The 13,493-nt window shown below is 38.5% G+C and overlaps 1 protein-coding gene across 2 annotated transcripts in view; it reads left to right on the forward strand.

Moving 5' to 3' along the window:
* SERPINI1 (serpin family I member 1) overlaps window positions 1-13,493 on the forward strand; it is a 53,139-nt gene that overhangs the window by 525 nt on the left and 39,121 nt on the right. The window contains exon 1 of one of the 2 annotated variants that reach the window (XM_030493526.1): window positions 5-48. The exons of the other annotated variant lie outside the window; for it this stretch is intronic. The gene's annotated coding sequence lies outside the window, so the exon portion shown is untranslated. Of the gene's footprint in view, window positions 1-4; window positions 49-13,493 lie in introns of those variants that run through there. 2 annotated transcript variants of the gene reach the window in all.

Genomic DNA, 13,493 nt, shown 5'->3' on the forward strand with positions numbered 1-13,493 from the left:
GTGAGACGGTGGGCAGCGGGTGGGGGTGTGGTGGCTGGCAGCGGGCTGGTGAGTGAGCGCGTTCCTCCGCCGCTGGGGCTCTGTGTGCTGGGCGGCGGCTCTGGTTTGTTTCTTGGGCGCAGCTTTCCGCTGCTCGATTTCGGCGCGCGTGTCGGGCTGGTGGTAGTAGCTGCGCAGAGGAGCCCCTGTGCTGGACCGTGTGGGGGTTGCTGGCGGGAGTGGCGGCCCGGCCCGGGCTCGCGCCGCGCGGGGGCCGCCGCGGCGGTGTTCCGTTAGCGCCTGAGGGGAGGGCGGCTGCGCCCGCTGCGGCGGGGAGCGGGGGCGTTTGGGAACGGAGGTGCCTTCCCGCCGGTGGGAGAACTTCAGAGTAGGCGAAAAGGAGCTCCGAACCCCTGCAGGTGCTCCGTTTCTCCCCGCCTGTCTCCGCGGAGCCGCGGCGCACCCAGCCCCGGTCGCCGGCGGCCGCGCCTCAGCGGGAGCGCTCGGTTTTCTAGTTAGTCTGTGGTGAGTGTTGTAGTGGGAGTTCCTGAAACCCCGGCCGTGGTGGAGGGAGGATGCCGGGCAGGGCTGCGTGGCTTTTCTGGTCCCTCCCTACCCGCGGCCGTGCTTCTGTGGGGCTTGTCTCGCGTGTGGTACGCTTGTCTGCCAGCTTGCTCGGTGTCCGGAGCGTTTGCTCTTTCGGCTGTTCGAGAAACTAAGTAAACTTGTGTTTACTTAATTGTGTTATCAGTGAGCTTTCAGGTTTAAAGTTTTAAATTCTATTTTAGATGAGTTCAATTATTAAAGTGGTAACTCAGTTTCAGATTTATATCTGATGCATCAGCGTTAAAACTCGCTTCTTTTTTGAAATACTGAAAAGTGTTACCTAAACTTAGTAAGACACATAAATTCCAATGCGAACACGTGAATGAACAGCAAAAGTGTTAAACTTGTCAAATGTTGGCTGTAACTTCCCGCAGTGCTGCAGTGGCAAAGTGGGAAGAAAACTGATGTCTGTGGGGACAGATCATGTGCACGTATCCGTGTATGTTACCAGTGCCCATCACCTTCGCTTAGGTGAGCAAGAACACTGGGTAGGAAGAAAGTAGGAAAAAAAAAAAAAAGGCACCTGCGTTGTTGCACTTTTTTATGTATACTGAATTTTCTTCTCACACCGTCTTGTTTCGTTTTGATCAGGTCCCTGTGTGATCTCATATATCAAATACTCCACACCTTTTAGCATTAAAGGACTACTTAAAACCTGCACAGTGTGTATGAATTGTGTATTGTTAATCACCTACAATTCATAGCATAGGCTGGGCCAAGCATGTCTAAGGTATTTTATCCTTTCACTGAAATTAGTTCATTTTAGCATAAATCTACAAAGCTGCAGTCCTAAAATGTAAACTAGGCTATGTTATTCCCCTCCTTCAGTTTTGTGATACTTTCTCAGATTGTGTCCTGGGGGGTGCGGTGGTGTTTGTTGTTGTGTTGGGGTTTTTTTGTTTGTTTGGGGGGGGGTGGGGTGGGTTTGTAGTTGGTTTTTTTTTTTTTCTTAAAACAGTGGTGTCAAATTCATATTTTCCTATTTTATGACCATTGTATTTTTGAGAATTGTGGCTTGGCTTAGTGTAGTGAGGAATAATTGCCAAGGAAAGAAGAGAGGGAGGAGGAATGGTTGATTTTTCTTTAAGGTATGGGTTGTCTGCGGAATTACGCAGGGCAGCTGAAGAGGTAGTGCAAGGTGAAGGCTTATGGCAATGTTAAGCTTGCTGTTAAATGCAGTCATGAATTCCAAAACTTAACTTCACAAGACTGTCTATCCTACATGTTCACATTCTCCAATTGAGTTTGAGTTTTCAAATTTGCTTTGACTTTGTCTCTCTCTCTACTGTTTTCAACGAATGATTTGCTCACATGTATGTGAAAGTATTCATGAAGTTGTCACTCATCTACTTTTATATTCATTGTTGAAACCACACAATATACTGTGTGTCTTTCTGCCTTCTGAATGCCTTAGCTACAGTGCTGCTGGCTCTAGTTGGCTCAAAAATGGACTGAGATTAATGCACTTCTGAGCTACTAAGTGATTTGCTTCCTGTGGGAGCATGCTCATCTGGTTTTGTGTTCATAAGACTTGGGTCTCTTGTTACCTCCTCTCATCTCTTCTGTCATATGGAAGAATGTGTATACATTCATATGTAGTCTAGCAGAGTTCTAGGAACACTAAATTATTGCAGCAGCTCTTGAAATTTATTCTGTAGATGTAAATTTCATGTTTATGCACAGTTTAATTCATCTTCTAATCTTACCTGTTTCAAAATGTAGCAGTGGAGAGGGGTTAGTGCTGGTAGGATTCTTCACGTGAAGATCTAGCTACTCTTAACTCTCTACAGTCCTTTTCAACTAACATATCTAATTTTTTTAAATTTTTTTTTTCCCCCTCAGAATTTCAGATTTGGTTTTGGGTTGCTCATCATCCACGAAGACATATTTTTGTTATGGCTGAATACCTTTTAAAATAATTTCTGACAATCCACGTTCTGTGTAGGCAGGATCTTATTCTATCTTTGTAAAACACAAGCTGAATACAAATTAATATAGGGTACATCTGTCTTATACCGAGTCTTTAGGCTGTCCTCATCTTAATTATGTTTTGTGTTCAAAATAATGTTAAAAATTAGTGCATAAACGTGGCTTTGAAAAGTCTGGTTTTCTTTATATATACTTGCATATGAGTATCTCTGGTTGCACCTCAGTATAATGGACAGATGGTAAGGAAAGATGTCTATATAGTCGATTGTGAATAGGGAGAACTCTGTATTTTTACTCAAATAAATGAAAGACATTGGAGTTAAGTTAAATTTGGAAACATCTTTTAAATTCTTGAGTTTAATTCATGTCTTCTGAGTATTGGTAGTCTTGTGAACTGAATGACAAAAGGTATCAGAACTTGGTGGGGAGAGGAGATAATGTAATGTATTCCTGCAGGAGAAAAGGAAATACTTGCTAAGTTATGAATCATTGTCTTGACAGAACTACTTTTTCTTTAAATGTCTTTGTAAAATTGTGCTGGATATAATGAAGCTAGCCATTTCAGGACAGAAAAAGATAATCCCACAATTCAATAATAACTGTAAAGTTTTGGATTTAATTTCCCTCTGCACTTGGTATTTAAAGCAGTACAAAATGACAGGGATGTAAGTAACTTGCATGAGTCACAGTAGGAATATTTTTTTTATATATAGTGTAAATACCTTGATACAGTCCTTAGAAAGGGGGTCTATGTTGGAAAAAATCTCTTAACACCACCGTACTGTGAGATTTCAAGTAGGATGAATTTCTATATGAAATACCTTAAATTTCCTGACTTCGCTGTAGAACGACATATCATATCTCTCTTCGCTTCCCCCCCCCAAATGCTATTTCTAAAAACGTAATTGCGTATCGCACTAAATATAAATGTAGATAAGATAATCTGTGCGTTTGCTAATCAGTAAAGCTACACAACACTATCATTTTAAAACCAAAAGCTTCAGTTTGTTTTTTTTTTTTTCTATTAGTTTTGTACACATGCACATGCTCTGCTTCTGTGGATGCTTCAGCATGTCGAAAATCAGATTTGTGTTGGAAGTTGTCTGGTGACACTGCTTTTAGAAGCACAAACCGTCCTTGTAGCATGGTCACTGTCTGGCCTCACTTGGCTGTGCAACAGTACCATTCTGTTCTGGTTGTTCGTGTTTTGAGTAGTGCTGAATAGCATCTCATTTGGTGGCCTTAATGTATGTATGATAAAGAATTGTTCTTATGTGGTATGATTAAAATACCGACTGTTAGGTCATGTTCTGCTTTGTTTAGTATACTTCAAAGTGAATGATTATGCAAACTGCAGACTGTGGCTAATGTGATAAAAGCTGTGTGAGTTATCTGCATCATTTTTTGTCTTTTAGAGTCATTGCAAACCAGCTGTAGCTATGAGATGGGAGAAGAGAAAATTTCCTATTGATACAAGCTAATGAGTTAAATATGTGTCTGGCTTTGGGTTAATAAGATTTGACCTCCTGTGTTGCAAAGGATTTTTGGTTTAGTTGAGTGTTTAAATATTATAATTCTTGAGTAATAGTTTTTTAGACCTTGAGACTGTTCTTTCAGGAAGAATCACTAATGGCAAGTAACATACTGTCTAGAAGAAGGAAGTTAAAACCGTGTGGCTGTATTCAGTTTTAACCAAATAACTAGCCTATTAATTGAAATACAGTTCCACTGATTTATGTAATTCAGTCTTTTGCCATTACCATTACATCTAAACAAAGAATTGCTTAATAATGTAAACAGTTTCTAATGTGCTGTGTGTGTCTGACAATTCTAAACCCATGATGACTTGATGAAGCTAAGGGACACTTGCTGCTTCTAGGAAGATTAATTCTGTCAAAATTGAAATTGTACTATGTGTGCAGTGGGATTTCTAAAATATACAAAAATAGGCACTTGTTAACTAGGAATGATTTCTCCAAACCTTGGAAGAACTTCAGTTCCCATCTTGTCTGTTTTCATCTATTTTTGTCATCCGTGTTTCTGTATGAGCAGTGGGCTTGGGGACAAAGACAGGCTAAGATAATTGGGGCTATTCAGTCTGGAAAAAAGAAGGCTTTACAGAGACCTCCCAGCAGCCTTCCAGTATCTGAAGGGGGCCTACACGGATGCTGGAGCGTGACTCTTCATCAGGGGCTGGTGGGTAAGTCAGGACAAGGGTAATGGCTTCAAACTCAAACAGAGGAAGTTCAGGTTAGATATAAGGAAGCAGCTCTTTACTGTGAGAGTGGTGAGGCACTGGAACAGGTTGCCCAAGGAAGTTGTGAGTGCTCCATCCCTGGCAGTGTTTAAGGCCAGGTTGGATAAGCCCTTGAGCAGCCTGATCTAGTGTGAGGGGTCCCTGTCCATGTCAGGGGAGTTGGAACTAGATGATCTTAGGGTCCTTTCTAACCCTAATATTCTATGATTCTACGACTTCCTCATCTGTGAAGGGAGAACTATAATTTCCCTTTCTAACTTTTTTTGAACAATGTATTTAAGGCTTTGTTTTGTAATTTAGAATTCTGACTGAATTCTGAGAATTTTGCTCAGACATCACAGGAAACAAACGCTTTAGTTGCCTTTTCGGTAAGGTAATATGCCCAAATTGCACTAGTTTCATTTTGCATCTGATACTTTCTGAGCAGCAATGCCAGTCCAGCTCTTGGTTCTCCTATAGATGTTTGGAGTAAGCTGGAGAACTTGAACATCTACTTTTCAACATTTTTTTTCTTTTTTTTTTTTTTTTTTTTTTTAACTGACCTTGTCATGGCAAGGTAATGTTAGGAGCATGGATACTTCATCAAAGACAGCCTGTCTGAACTCCTCATAATCACTTAGCCAGTGGCAGTTGCCTCCTTCCTTTACAGTATAGCAAAATGTCATTTTCTAGTCACTGTTTCTATGTCTGGGGTAACATTTGCTGCCCCAGTTTTTCCCCATACATCTCAGTTACGTAAGTTGTGGCTAGCAAGAAAGTAGGTTTAAAGATTTAAGACATTTAATTAGTACACTAAAACTGCCCTTTCGAATGCTTTTCTTTCCACACTTAGATTAAAGCAGTTCTTGGAACATTTAATGATTGTGTACTTCACATAGCAATTTGAGTTCACTGAAGCAACTCATGTTTTCTTTCTTGGATGTCTTTTCCTGAAAGAAGCTTTTGCTTTGGTTTCTGTAAGTATTTAAAGCTATTAATCAAAACCTAAGACAACTCTTAACAGCTTATTGTAGCATCAGGTCTTCAACTTGAGATCCTGTCGATGTAAGGAAAGATGCCTAGGTACAACCCCAAATTTCTGTAAGTATATGTAAAGTCTGTAGGTGAATGATAACCTTTTCATCTGCAAAGAGAAATATGAGAAGTGGGAGGAAAAAGAGAGGGAAGCCAAGTTATTTTTACTGTAAATATGTCAGTTTATTGACTTGAAATTTCAGATTTATTCAAGAAAGCAGGAGGAGGAAACAGTAATGTCTGCCAAAAACAAAGTAATTAGTGGGAGTGGAAAGATGTCTAATGATTCTCACAAGTACTAAAGAGGAATAAACTAGTCTCTTATTAAACTGGATATAGACTTTTAAAACACTGTAGTAATTCTATTTTGTCTTTAAAAGCATGTGCACTTACATATGGTGAATAAAAACCTCTTCATTAAAGTAACATTGTTTGTTCACAGTAATGTTAAAGGCAGCGGGTGTTTTTCATAGTAAAAAACCAAAGCTGACTCCACACTTCTGAAATAAAGGTTCAGATAATACTTGACAAACTCGATGTTTGAGTTGAAGATGACAGAAAAGACTTTTAGTTTAATACTTAATGTGCTTGCCTACACCTCCACAGTCTAGTGTGAAAAATAAGATGTTGCTTCATGACTGCATGCGTTATGGAACAATCTTCTTTTTTCACTTGTCCTGTGACTCTGGCTATGATAAGTCTAGTCACAGAATGCACAAGCATGTCTGTTCTCCCAGTTCTCTCTATCCAAAGAAGCTATTAGTGAACGTCTACAAACTGAGGGGCTGGGGAGAAGAGGATAGCAGCATCTGAGAATCTCTTGGTAAGTAGGGTAAGGTGTTGAAAAGAACAACCATCCAGCGCTTGCAATGTAAATGTAGCAGATGCAGAGCTGAACCTTTTTAATTTAACGCTGTTTTGGCCTTTGGTTGCTGTGATCTCATTTTCATCCTGCAGTAATGTTGACCTCTGAGTATCACAGATAAGGAATATGTGTTGTCCATAACCCTTTTGCCTTTGCCTTAGGTTATTCCTCTGTATTGGAACTCGGCCTTCCCTCTTCATCTGCCCACTTGTTTTATCTGTCTCCCTCAGTGCCCAACCCTAAGCATAGAGATCTCCTTTCCTATGTCTAGCGTTTTTCTCTGCTGTGCCCATGGTGCTCTGTGCTCCTGCAGTGTGTACCTGTGGATCTTTGCTTCTTTTAATCTCCAGGCGACATTGCCTGCCTCCTTACTTCTGCCATCTGAGTATGCCATTCCAAGGAAGTAGAGCTGTGAGAAGTAATAGCTGTGGCTTTCTGTTTTAGAGTAAGCCATAGTTCTATTGCTGCCAGTTCAAACAGGATATAACAGTAGTCTGTGAAATATCCCACCCCCATATGAACTTGTCCAGAAGTGGTTTGGGTTTATGGTTCGTTTGGACTTTTTTGTTGTTGTTTGGATTGGGTTTTTGGGGGTTTGTTTGATTAATTGATTGATTGATTGTTTTAAGCCAGAGACAAGAGAATGGCTAATATATAACTTCTTCCCACATTTCCTCCTGCCCCTCATGTGACAAACTCAGGTGGGTCAGGTGTGTAAAGAGCATGTCTGAACAGCTATTGGGAATTCCACAAGACTTGAGGTAACATTCTCAATAGAAGGGTGATGCCAGATAGGAGACTAAGCAGCCTGAAACAATGTTTGTGGTGCTTTGTAGCTCTAACTGTTCTGGTTCTTCTTGGAGACAGGTTCTGAAGTGTCATGTGCCATGCATGCCTGAATGCAGCTTCTCAATTCACTCTTACCTGTGTGGTCATTACATGCAACAATCATGCTTGTTCTCAATTTGCTGTAGGAGGGTGCCTTTGATTAATTCTGCCCAGCATCTCTGAGGCATAACAAATGCCATGGTAGCACAAAAGTCTGTGTGGATTTTAGAGCTTTTGGCGTCTCCACTTTGCACAAGCTACTTGGTATCGTGTAGCTGGCAGTTTCCATCTGCTCTCCCTATAGTGCATGTGTTGAAAGAAAGCAGGTTATTAGATTTACAAGTAGATACCGAGAGAAACAAGTATCAGAAAAACAAGCAAGCAGGAATGTCTAATTGTGGGGAATATAGAGCAGCAGGGTGTACACAGGTGATGTCCGTGGAAGTAAGAAACAAATGACTGAAAGAAGGTATATTTTGAGGGGATGATATGCATGAAGTCAAAAAACGCCATTGGTGATTTTTCATACATGAATGCAAAGGAGGAAAATGTACATACAATATCAAAACATAGTACATTTGTGAATTTGAAATAACTGATAGCAGGTCTCCATGTATAAAGTGACAGCAAAATAGCCTTCAGCTTCAAGAGCTGAAGCTTTCACTCAGTCACAGTGAAAATAAATTCTTGAAGTGATGGAAGCATATTTCTCAATGACAACACTTGGATATCTTGTATGTAGACGTAGAAGAAAAGCAACATGAATTCCAAGTCTGTGTATAAGAATTGTTACAAGGAGCTTGGTTTAAGACGATATCATCTTTCACCTGTAGTAAAAACCACGTGGAGGCAGATGTATGATAATCTGTGTTCCCACAATTTGTCATTTCAGGATTGATAAAGACAATTGATACTCACCATCCTTTCCTTAATACTTATCCATGTAAATAGCCTATCTTTGAATTATTTACTTAATTCCTTAAGAATTGTAAGGCTTTAGAAGATCCCTAGTAATATTGCTGAAGCACTAAGAAACAAGGACCAAAATTAAATTTTTGCTTTCAAAAACTCTAGCGTTGTCTTGGGAGCTCAGAGAGGGTAACACCAATGAAGAGGACAGTTTTTAAAGAAATATAGAAGAAAGCTTACTTGGTTTTAGATAAGTTAATTTAATCTATACTTAACTGTGTGTTTTCCACCCAGACTCTTCCTACTCGTAAAATAAAATCCAGTGATGAGTCTGTGTCATCTGGCTATTAGTTTTTTAAAAGATAAAGGTCTATTTGAATGTGATTAATACTTCTAACAACCTTAGTGTATTGTGTATAAGCCATATAAGCAACTAGGTGGTCACATCATTCATCATGCGTGGCAGTCTATGCTATCCTGGAGCAGCTTGGATTTTTAGAGATATCGGATCATTCATATTACTTACTCTAAGGATAAATGGTAACATTTATCGTAGACTTCCCATTTTTATTTTGTGAATATTTCAATACAGTGATCGAATAACACTTTGAAAGCTAACAATTGCAAATCCTAGATATTGTTTGAATTGTAGAAGTACCTTGGCACTATCCAGATCAAAGTAACTAATATCATCAGTAGACTTACACAACACATGTTACATTTGTTCAAGAAGGCCATTAGAATACAGCATTCATTTGGAAAATATTTGAGATAATAATGTATCATTCTCTCACAGGAAAAAACGAAATGTTGAGTTGAATTTCAGTTAAGGCTGAAAATACTTGATACCCTTTTGAAACAAGAAATTGTGCCATAACTGAAGCCTTTTAAGGTTGTGCATAGACAGGAAACAGCATATTAACATGAAATTTCCATCTTTTTTTATGCTTAAAGGGAGTAGATCTGAAGTCAGTCCGCTCAACAAAAACAGCAATTTGGAACTACTTTGCAGAGCTTATTTGAGTCAATGTGCTCTTGCTCGTTCACTTTAAATATTGATTATGGAGAGTACTGAAGATTTTTCGCGTATTTAAATTACTACTAGTTTTATTTTCTTATATTTACCTGGTTGAGTAGAGAATTTTTTTTTTTCTGAGTATCTTCTAGGTTATACAAAATACAGTTAATTAAGTCATGCTATACTTTCTCCCCAGAGTCAAAGTATAATGTTCAGCTGGCCAACTTGCATGAATCATTAATTTAGAAGACAAGCTATGGTAGTTGGTGTCTTTATGCAGGCTATGGAAATGCTTAGGGAAATCAATTGTTTTTCTTGTTGGTACTTTTTTTTTTTTTTTTAAATTTGTTTTACAGTATTGCTGGGCCTGAGTAGTGTTTGGTTATAGGCTCTGAAACAGATTCACCGGAGATTCAAAGTTCCTGTGGGAATGTGATTTTTTTTTTTTTCTTTTTTTTTTTTTCCCTTTTTCCCTCCCTTGGTTTTGAGTAAAAATCTGAATATTTTCGTTCTGAAAAACTATGAAAATTTTAAGACTTAACCTTGGGCTAATATGCATGCATGCAGAATTCATGTATGTCTCGTGCAAAATATGATAGAATTAAAACCTTTCTATTTACTTTAATGGGTTTTGGACTATAAGTACATTGTACTGTGACGTCCTCTGTTCCATAGAGGAAACTTCTTAAATACTTATATGTGTGTTCAGTAACTCAAATGGAAGGTGGACCGTTTCTACATATAGTGTTTAAGATTTGACAGTTCTGAAAAAGAGGAAGGATATTTTCTTGTGTGGTTTTGGGAGGTGGGTGGGTTGGATTTTTTGGTATGTTTTTTGTGGTTTGGGTTTTTTTTTAGTGGTTTAGGTGTTTGTATTGGCTTTGGGGGTTTTTTTTCTTAATGTTTTGGTTTGGGGCTTTTTTTTTTGTTGCTTTGTTGTTTGGCTTTTTTTTTTCTTGTGGTGTTTTTTATGTTGGGTTTTTGGTTTTGTTGTTTGGTTTTTTTTTTTTTTTTGGTTGGTTGGTTTTTTGTTTTGTTTTGTTTTTTAACCCTGGAATATTTGCCTTCAATTTAGGCACCAAAATAGAGGCCTGTTTTATCTCATGTCCTTGTCTGCTCCAGTTTGCTCTCTACTGAGCCCTGGTGTGCTGCACTTCCAGAAATCCAGCCCTGAATTTTGACATTATGTAGAGGAACGAAAAGAGAACATGCTCCCAGTAAACAGGCATTTGAGCTAAATTCAAGTAGACTTTGCCATTTTGGTTCAATTTTATAAATTATGAGAAGTATAATATTGTTCATAGCTTCAATTACTTAAAAATGGTAATATCAACTTTTATGAAGTGAGACCAACCATGTTTATTAATGTTTCCTGCGGACATACAGTGACTTAGCCCTGGGACACTAAATGCCTAATTGGGTTGTGTGATTAACTTTATTCCCCTCATGGATTGAGCTGCTAAACATGCAAAATTTTCTGAGTAGCTCAAAATATATTTGCATTATTAGTTCAAGCCAAACTGACAAAATTTATCATTTTTTAGGCCTCTTAAATAAAAACAAAGATTCATAGTGAACAGGACTTGATTCTTAGTGCTGCTTTATGTGCCAGCCAATAAAACTTGTGAAAACAGTGACTACTTGTATGCTTCTTACCTGACCACAGTACAGAGATTTGAGCCTTACTTGCCAGCTTTTACTAAAGAATCCCAAAATCAATGAACCAAAAGAGATTTTGAGATGTACGTTTATTTATTTTCCCTTAATAGTTGTTTCATTTTGCATAGAACATAGATTAGGCATGTGTTTATATAGTCTCTTTCTCTTGCTTTCCCTCTCACGCATCTTCATGTGAGCTCACTCACTTCATTCACTAGATTAAGTCCTTCTCTGCACTGTTTTTCAGTATTTAAGAGGTACATAGTTTCATGGCTCTTAAAATTGGGCCATAAAATGTGTATGGGTGGAGATGTATGTGTGTCTGTATATCTCTATGTATATCTGTATGTATATGTACCTTTTTCAGAACGTGGAGAATGGAGAAAGTGTATGCTGCATATGAGGAACTTTGAAACTCACTCCTCTAGTTCATCTACTTTCCCAAGTTACAGCCAACAGTCTCCTGATTGCTGATGTGCTTGTCTAACCTTCTCAAAGCAATATAGTAGATATGGGTAGATCTAGAGACCTCCCCAAGCAACCTATTCCAGAGCTTCATTGTGTATGCTAGCAAAATGCTAGAAGTCCAGCCTGACATTTTGTCACTACAATTTGAGACTTGTCCCATCCACTATGTGTACACAATCAGAATAGTATTTTAATTCCTTTTCTTTGTTCTCCCTGCATCACTGATATCTAAGATAGAGACTGAAATAAAACATCCCCCAACTGGCAAAATTTGAGCTTTTAAATACACATTGCTTTCATACTTGGCTTCCTCAACTGTCATCGTTGTTATTCCTATTAAAAAATAAGCATCTGCCTTAAAGAATTCATAGCTGGACTGGTGTCACAGTCAAGCTTAGGAGAAGATCACTTAGACACAAAATACTTCTGGTTCTTGAAAGGTACTGTTTAAGAATATAAGCTTTTATTTCGCAGTAACCAGCTTGACCTCTTTGACAATTCATTAGCAACATCATAAACCAAAGACATTGAGACATCCACTGTTCAGTCAGGACATTACAGGGAAAAATTTCTAGTATGCATTCCTGGATAAAGGAATCCCAGCAGTTGTTGGAGTAGTGAGTTGCTTATGTCAAATAGCAGGTGAATATGGTTGCTGTTCTCTTCCTGAAACAACTCAGCAAAAAGATGGTGGTGAGACCTGTGAAAATCTGAACAACCTGAGGATTTCAAGGTAATGAGTGCTATAATTTGGTAATGTCATGGTGTGACTCCTTAGGAACAGGTTAAACTCGTAGAACCCTTAAAACAGGTACAAGGAAATGTTTGTTTAATAAGACCACAGTAAATAAGTTTTTCCTAATGCAGACTCACTGAATGGGATTGTAAGCAGTGTTAGGGAGGTGTAAGAAGTTAGGGTTCAGCTGTGGCCATTCGGGCTTGTAATTACAGCTGTGATAAGTGTGTTTTCAAGTCTTGCTGTACTGAGAGTTTTCTTAATCCATTATTTTACTAGGCCTTTCATTGCCCCTCCTAGTATATTGTAACAATTCCTGAAACTCCATGAATCATGGAAAAACAAATGTTAGGCTATTAGTTTCTGGTGCTGTAGAGACATAAATTTAAGTCTTACCTAGGCAAGCGCATGGTTATGTCTGACATCATTAATACTGTCGTAGGTGCAGTATGCAATCCAGTATCACAACTCTATATAACTGGAATATTTAAAGTCTAGCTTTTTAATTTATCATTTGGGCAAAAAATATGTAGTGAACTTGTAGCCTATTATTATTAATAGTGTTGGTTGCTGCAGATTTTGGGAGCTAGAAAAGACATGTCCCCTGTTTCAGGTTTAATGTTTGCTGCAGTTGGCTTCCCTATGTTTTTATGAAAGCAAGGATGAAGCTGATGTCTCATCTGATTAGTTTGCTCTTTAAGCCATGCAGAAATCCATGCTATTGAATGTCAAACAGGATTGGACACTTGATACAGTTGAATTGTTTATACCTATGCACAGGCAGTTTCAAACAAATCCGAGCATTACTCTTCACTTGAAGAAAGCCTGTATATTCTGCCTTGAGTGACTTTGAACAAAGAAGTATATACTTAAAAAGAACTTTAGATGAATAATTTCATACTTTAGGTAATGTTTCCCCTTGAAAATTCTTACCACCATGCCTGCTTTTCTCCCTCTAAGAGCTGGGCTAGCCATAATTTTAAACAGTATCTCATGTATCACAGTGATAAACTTTCTGATTATGAGACAGAGAGGTGGCTGCAGTGCACAGTCTAGTTTCTGCAACGTGTACAGTTGATCTCCGTGTGCTCCTTCAAGGATTAAAATGTGATTAGAGATCAGCTTTTGCCCATTTATGCATTGGGATGTATTTGGATCCAATGGAATAATGTTCTGTGGTGAATAACTAAAAAATTATGCATGTTTTAGTTAACATTTCTCATAC

This window comes from Strigops habroptila, chromosome 8 (assembly GCF_004027225.2).
Source record: "Strigops habroptila isolate Jane chromosome 8, bStrHab1.2.pri, whole genome shotgun sequence".
NCBI classification, from domain to species: Eukaryota; Metazoa; Chordata; class Aves; order Psittaciformes; family Psittacidae; genus Strigops; species Strigops habroptila.